Source organism: Pteronotus mesoamericanus, unplaced genomic scaffold (genome assembly GCF_021234165.1).
Source record: "Pteronotus mesoamericanus isolate MK-2021 breed Mesoamerican mustached bat unplaced genomic scaffold, CSHL_Meso_final contig_73, whole genome shotgun sequence".
Classification (NCBI taxonomy): domain Eukaryota; kingdom Metazoa; phylum Chordata; class Mammalia; order Chiroptera; family Mormoopidae; genus Pteronotus; species Pteronotus mesoamericanus.
In genome coordinates this window covers 4,084,293-4,091,514 of record NW_026555245.1, presented here as the reverse complement: position 1 = coordinate 4,091,514, position 7,222 = coordinate 4,084,293, and the positions used below count along the sequence as shown (strand labels likewise).

The 7,222-nt window shown below is 44.5% G+C and overlaps 1 pseudogene; it reads left to right on the top strand.

Annotated features, from left to right (window-relative positions):
* The first annotated feature begins 5,488 nt into the window (after window positions 1-5,488).
* On the top strand, window positions 5,489-5,697 carry LOC129078516 (uncharacterized; annotated as a pseudogene).
* The last annotated feature ends 1,525 nt before the right edge of the window (window positions 5,698-7,222 follow it).

Sequence of the window (7,222 nt, the reverse complement as noted above, 5' to 3'; positions counted from 1 at the left end):
CTAGACGATCAAAAAAGATGAGGTCAGAGGGCTGACCCTTGCATGGTATCAGGTGGTCAAAGGGGGACTGTGCTTCTGCATTTAGGAGAGGTGGCCATTCTGCTGTTAGGGTCCCATCCTACCTGTGGCTAGGGTAGAGTGGCAGCGTCACTTCAGTGTGGCACTCTTGGCTTGGAGAACCTCAGAAGACTGAGCTGAGATCTATGCCCGTGTGCCTGTGTGGAGGTAATAACAACCACATGTCTCCGAAGTGGTCAGGACACATGACACAATGAAGGTGACACTGGTGGTGAGTAGATTCCTTTATAGACTTCCTGAGTATCAGGTGTGACCAGTGCTGGGTCTAGAGTTTCCGCCTGGAAGGGGTTTGGGCAGCCATCTCATTGGAAGGCGGAGTGTGTGTGGGTTGAGTAGTACCTTATGCCATACTAAGAAAACGTCTGTAGTCTTTATCAAAGCATGGAGGTATGGATGGAGATTATGGGGCTAGTCAATGTCTCCCATCACACTGCCCAAGGCTTCCATGACTTGGAACAGTAGTTTCCTGGCTGGCAGGAATAGTCAGAGCTTGCGTTTTGCTTGTGACCAGTGGCCATGAATGACACTGGTCAGGTGCCTTACCAGGCACTATCTTAGTTACAGTAAGCTAAGCTGCTGTAACAAATTAGGTTCCAAGTTATGTAATGGCTCAAATGCTATAGAAATTTCTTTCTTTCTCACATGGCAGTCTAAAGTCACCACATGCGGGCAATGGGTATCTCTCTGTGATTTAGAAATCAAAGTGTCTTTCATCTAGACCCTTGGAGACATTTGTATTCACATAGGAGAAGGAAAAAGAAAAAACAAAGGGGAAACACCTAGTTTATAAAGCCTGACTTCAAAGTGGTACACATTATTTCTATTCATATTCCATTGGTGAAAACTAGCCTTATGCCCACCTAACTGCAAGGGAGTCTGAGAAATGTAGTCTGGTCGTGTGCCGGTTACAATCCTCTTACTATGGGAGGAGAGCATATGTTTGGATACATGTCTAGCAGCGTTTGCCATAGGTGCTGTCTGGGTTCTGGTTCAGGCAGGGAGATGGAATGCGGGGATAGGCCCCTGAGGTGGGGCTAAGTCCCAGTGGTATTCTTGTCTGATTCAGAGAATGGAGCTCCCAGGAAAATGGCCCAGACTTCTGGCCTGTCTGGGCTTGGGGGATTTCCAGTGTTGTGTGGGCCGTTCCTAGGAGAGCTAGAGTACAGTATGATTAGTTCAAACTCTGAAACTAGGCAGTCTAGTTATTCAAGGAACACTTTGCTAACAATTAGCACTTTCAGAAATGGTCTGTAGGTGGCTTTGGCAGATACGGGGTTCCCTGTAACTGTAGATATGAAATGTATGAGTGTAGTCAGGGTCAGACTGGCTGGCCATGAAGATTTCTAAGGTCCTCTGAGCACTAATTCTCCGATCCTCTAATCCTGAGTATTTGTTAACATATAGTGTAATTTGTACTTACCACTATACTGATTAGTATTGATCATATTCATGGCAGCTTAAGGTAGCAGAAAGAACACTTGTCTGGGGACTGCAATGGGAATCAGATGTCCTGGAGTCTAGTCTAAACTCGTGGCCCTGGGCAAGTCACTTACCTTCCTGTGCCTAAATGTCCTGATCTAAAAAAAGGGGAGAGACATGATAGAAAAGCTCTGCAATTGGCAAAATGTATGCCCCTCAAAAAGATGTCCATGTCTTAATCCCTGGAACCCATGAATATGTTACCTCACAAGACAAAAGGGACTTTGCAGATGTAATTAAGAATCCTTAGGGGAGGACATTATCCCGGATGATGTGGACAGCCGCTTTACAGGAGGGAGGGAGGAGGGTCGGAATCAGAAGTAGGAGAAGTGAGGAGAGAAACAGAGGTTCAAGTGATGGCCTCTAAGGATGGAAGAAGGGCCTCTGAGCCAAGGCCAGCAGGTGGCCTCTTGGAGCTGGAAAAGACAAGGAAATGGATTCTCCCTCGGAGTCCCCCAAGCAGGCAGCTGTGGGGGGGGACACCTTGATGTTAGCACCTGAGAATTGGTACAGACTTCTGACTTTCAGAACCAGAAGATAATCAATTTGTAGTATTTGAAGCCACAGAGTTTGCAGTAATTTATTATAGCAGCAATAGGAAACTAGAATAAACTCCAAGATTCCTTCTAGAACTAGAATATTATAATTCTCTACTTCATGGATGTTTATTTTGTGTCTTTGACTAGGATAAAAATCTTTGAAGGCAAGGACTGCTTTTAAGAGTTAATCCTCCAAAATTCCAGCACATCATTAAAAAAGTTCAATAATTGACAAATACAACTGTAAGGTATTTAAAGTGTACAAAGTGATGATTTGCTATACATATACATCATGAAAGGATTCCCCCACCTAGTTAATTAACACGTCCGGCACCTCACATACTCACATATGTACCTTTTTTTTTGTTTTGTGGGAACATTTAATTTCTATTTTCTTAGCAAATTTCAATTATACCATACAGTGTGATCAACTATAGTCACCATGTTATACATTAGACACAATAGTTAGACCTATGCATTTTATAGCTGAAAGTTTGTACCATTTTCCCAACCCCTTCCCGTTTCCCCAAACCCCCAGTCCCAGGCAATCATCATTCTACGCTTTGTTTCTAGCAGTTAAACTTTTTTTTTTGCATTTTTATTTTTATTTTTCAATCACAGCTTACTTATTTTTAATCGTTTTTATTTTTATTCTCTTGTAGTTGTCCCAATTTTCCCCCTTTGCCCTCCTCTGCCCACCCCAACCCCCGCACTCACTGTTAATTCCCACACAGTTATACATGTCTGTGGTCATAACGGGAAGGGACTAGACGTTAAGCCTTTTTTCTAAGTTGGTTTTTGAAAAGTACCTGGGGGAAGCAGAGTAGCCATGGTGACCATGAAGACTGCAGGAGCTCAGAAGCCATGTGAGCAGCAAAGGGCTTTTCTAGGAACCTCTTCTTGGTGTCTCATCACTGGTGTCATCATTATAGGCTCACCCCTGTCCCTTTTCCTAGAGCTGGTCCAGTCTCTCAATGGGAGGGATCTGAGGCTTTGCCCCAAGTGGAGGATACAGCTGTAGGTCATCCTTGGACTTTTATTCTGATAGCCGGAGACTTGCTTCTGTGGTGGAATAAATAATATTTGGTCTTTGGTCCCAGTTTGTGAGACACAGCTCCTAAAACCTTTGGAATCTCCTGGGTGATAAGAGTGTCTTTGGTGGGCTAATTGCGTGGCTCCTGGTCAAGGGGCTGCTAGCTTCAGGATGGGGCTGGCTGCCAGAGAAGCCAGCCTTGACTAGAAGCCTGGCACTTTCAGCCCCTCCCCACCGAGCTCTGGGGAGGGAAGGAGGCTGGAGATTGAGTTAGTCACCAATGGTTGCAATCATGCCTATGTAATGAAGTCTCTAAAAACCCCCAACCCTAAACAAAGGGGTTTGGGGAGCTTCCAGGTTGGCACACACATTCATGTGCATCCCAACTCCACAAGGACAAAGTCTCCTGGGCTCTGGACTCTGCTGGATCTTGCTTGATATACCTCTTCATTTGGCTATTAATTTGTATCTTTTATAATAAACTGTCTTAAATACCAAAATTCAACTGAGTAAATTTGAAACTCTAATTGGTTTTTATTAAGCAATTCATGAGCCAGGAATCATCCTATCCAGCAGTTAGAAGGGCACTTCCAGAGGTTGTCCAAAATGCAAGTTTTTTATAGGAGGAAGGGTGTGGCAGAGGAGATAGTAGTTAAAGAAAATGGAGAATTATTTTTAGGGCCAGATTATTTTGGAGGGAAGGGAAGAAAATAGCAGGGGTTTTATCATGAAAATTACCTCTTTAGTATTGATGAGGAAATTTCAGGGTAATTGGTTTAAAATTCTACTCCTGGGAGAGGGTGAAACTGCAATTAGGTTAGTTATTAACTTTTGGTTTTGTGATGTGACTTAGTGAAAGTGACTCCATTTTGGACTGTTTCTTCCTTTAAAAAAATTTAAAAAATACATTTAAAAAAATTTAAAAAATATTAATTTTAGAGAGAGAAGAAGGGAAAAAGAGAGAGAAACATCGATGTGAGAGAAACATTAATTGGTTGCCTCCCATACATGGCCTCACCAGGGATTGAATCCACAGCCTAGGTTTGTGCCTTGACTGGGAACCAAACCCTCAAACAACTGTAATAGTGAGTATAGCATTTTCTCAAGTTCTGTGAGTCATTCTAGCAAATTATCATGTCTATGGGGGGTGCTGGTAGGGGAGCCCTTGACTTTGTAGGCACATCAGACAGAAGTACAGGTAATCTGGGGACCTGCTACTTGCAACTGGTTTCTGAAGTGAGTGCAGGGTTGTGAGATTGAGCTCTTAACTGTGGAGTCTGACGCTGACTGTAGGTAGTGTCAGAATTGAATTGAATTGTATGGTGCTCAGTTAGTATCAGAGAGTTGGAGAACTGATTGATGTGAGGGAAAAACGTAACAGCCTGCATCCCTAGATGTGGTCTCCATCCTGAGCTCTAGTTTCTCACTCAAGGCCAGGTTTTATTAACTTGCCCAGCTGCCAGCCCTTTCACACCTGGGCTTTACTGCTTGCTCCTGCCAAGGCCTCTAGGCCCCAAGGTCTTGGCTTTCGCCATCAGGCCAATGGCTGGGTCCCTGCGGCCTGATGACAGACATTCCTAAGCCTGACTCCTGGTTGGCCTGTAAGCACTGTCTGCTCTCCAATTGCCTACCATCGTCCTCCATTTGCATCATTAGGGCACCTTCTCCCGTCATTAGAACTACTCGATGCTGCCTGCTTTATCGTATCTCTACTGCTCTGCCTGCACACTCAGCTTTCCGGGGAGGACCTCCAGCACCTGTGGAAGTCCTTCCCCAGGGAGGCTTGCTCCTTAGTGGGCAAGGGCAGCTCCTGGGTCTGAGCCCTCACACTGTGTCCCGAGGCCTTGCAGCCAATTCTGAGAAATGATGTCAGCTGTGAACTTGGCCATCTTAGGACCTAATTAAATTAAGTTCTTTAGTGCCAGGGCTTGGCATGTGTTGTAGCTTTGAGGGTCACAGGACTGTCATTGCAAGCCCAAGATATAGGCATAAAGGGCTGAAAGTAAGAAGAAAAATAGAGATTAAGGAACGGAGATGCGATGGAGCAAATGTGTGCATTGGAGGGAGTGCCACAGCCATGACTTCTGGTCTCTTCCATGGGACCTATTTTACTAGATACTCCACTGATCAAGAGGGTGCTATTGGAACAGGAGCACCACATGCTCAACTATAGGCAAAGCCTGGCTCTCGGAAAGCCAGAAGAGAACTGTATATGTAGTGGAGTGGTAAAGAGAACGTGGGGTTTGGCGTCAAATAAACCTGAGTTTGCCTTTGAGCTCTGCTTCTTCTGAGTTGATTAAACTTTAGTTGGCTACCTGACCTTCCAAAGCCACAGTCTTCTCATTTCTAATATGGGGATATCGCTTCTCAGCCTTTTGGCTAAGACTATGTGTAGCTATCTATTCTTCCCAGCTTGACATCTAATATGGGGATAACCACCAATTTCTAATGAAATGATGCATGTAAAACACCCAAGGGCATGCTTTGCCTAATGGAGGTGACTCTATGCCCTTTCTCCCTTTTTATAGTTCCCTGTCACAGCACTGGGGCAGAACAGTCTTGTTTGCTTTGCAGAACCATTTGCTGCTTTTCCTGGATGGTGCCTTGAAGCAGGAGATTGCTGTAAGCTGTCCGGTATCGGGTGTCCCAAGGTCAGCCTGTGTGCGGCTGCTACAATTGGTTCAATTGCCTAAATGTCTCTTAAAGGAAGCAGTTGCACACAAACGTGCTTGTCAGTGTGAGATGGCATATTTAGGTTTTTGTATGTATACAGCAGTCAGGTGTATTTCCATTGGAACTGCTGGGGTCACGGAGAGGCAGACACCCCCCACCCTCTGCCCCCTGCCCTCCTAAACCTAGGGAATCACCCTGGAAATTAGCTGAGTCCCTCTAAGAGGACTAAGTATTACAAGGGTGGCAGGCTACACAGTGGCCTTTTATTCAGGCACACATGTGCACCTAAAGATCCAACAAATATTTTCTGGGCCTGTACATGCCCATTACTGTGCTAGGGTGAGGGATGCAATGGTGGGCAAGACATAGGGAAACACAGAGAAATAGTTTGTCTGTATTTTAAAATCTGGAGTCAGATGAAGAGCTTTCTGATACAGAGTGAAAAATAGATTATTATTTGTGACTTGGGAAATTTTTGTTTTGCTATTTGCTAACAGAGCATACTTGTTTCAAAATTCATTTTCTCACTACACAACATGAGATTAAAGACAATTAGTAATCTGAGTTTGAGGCAAATGCGCAACTGTCTATTAGCAAGAACTTGCATGATTCTGGTTTGGAGGGCCAGCCCCCAGAGAGCACAGCCAGGGCTGCTGCACTGGTCCGGGGGCTCCAGCTAGACTAGATTTTGAACTTTTTGCCTTTTTGGAGTAAAGGGAAGGAAAGTAATGTGGTTGCTGTCAAAGGAGGGAATCCTGTCTAATGGCTAAAACACAGATGTAAGATTTGGCTCTTTGCCAATATCCTAACATGGGGTCGCAGTCAACCTCATCCTACTTCCATTCCCACTTCCTATAAAAAGAGAGAGTCAACCAACGACTGGAAAATCAGAAAATGCATTCCAATCCTGGCTCCACCAGGTAGCATTGAGAGAAGTTTAATCTCAAAACCTCTGTTTCCTTCTTTTACAAATTGGAAAGATCTCTCTACTAGAGTTTGCATGCAGTCCTTGAAATCAGAAACAGACTTACCTCTTCAGTCTTTTGTAGAACAAATCTCCAAGTTCATGCTTGTTGAATAAATGAGTGGACCTCATCTACTTCAAGTGCCTTGGGATCCATGGAGCAACACTTGCAGGGATAGGCCAAAGTCTTCAAAGGCACCACCTGTGGTCCTGACAAAGATAGGTGTGCCAGCAAGGTTTGATGTTTCCCTGGGAGAATTTATACAGTCAGCTCTTGTTTATTTCATGTAGATCATTTTCATCTCTAGGAGGTCATTACCATAATTGCTTCTCTCATCTTGTGGACCCCATTCTACTCCTGGACCCCACCTTGTGAGCAAGTCTTCTCAGCCACAGGACTGAACCAGACTTCTCAGAGACAGGACTGAACCAGATTTGAAACTTGCATCTCTTAGA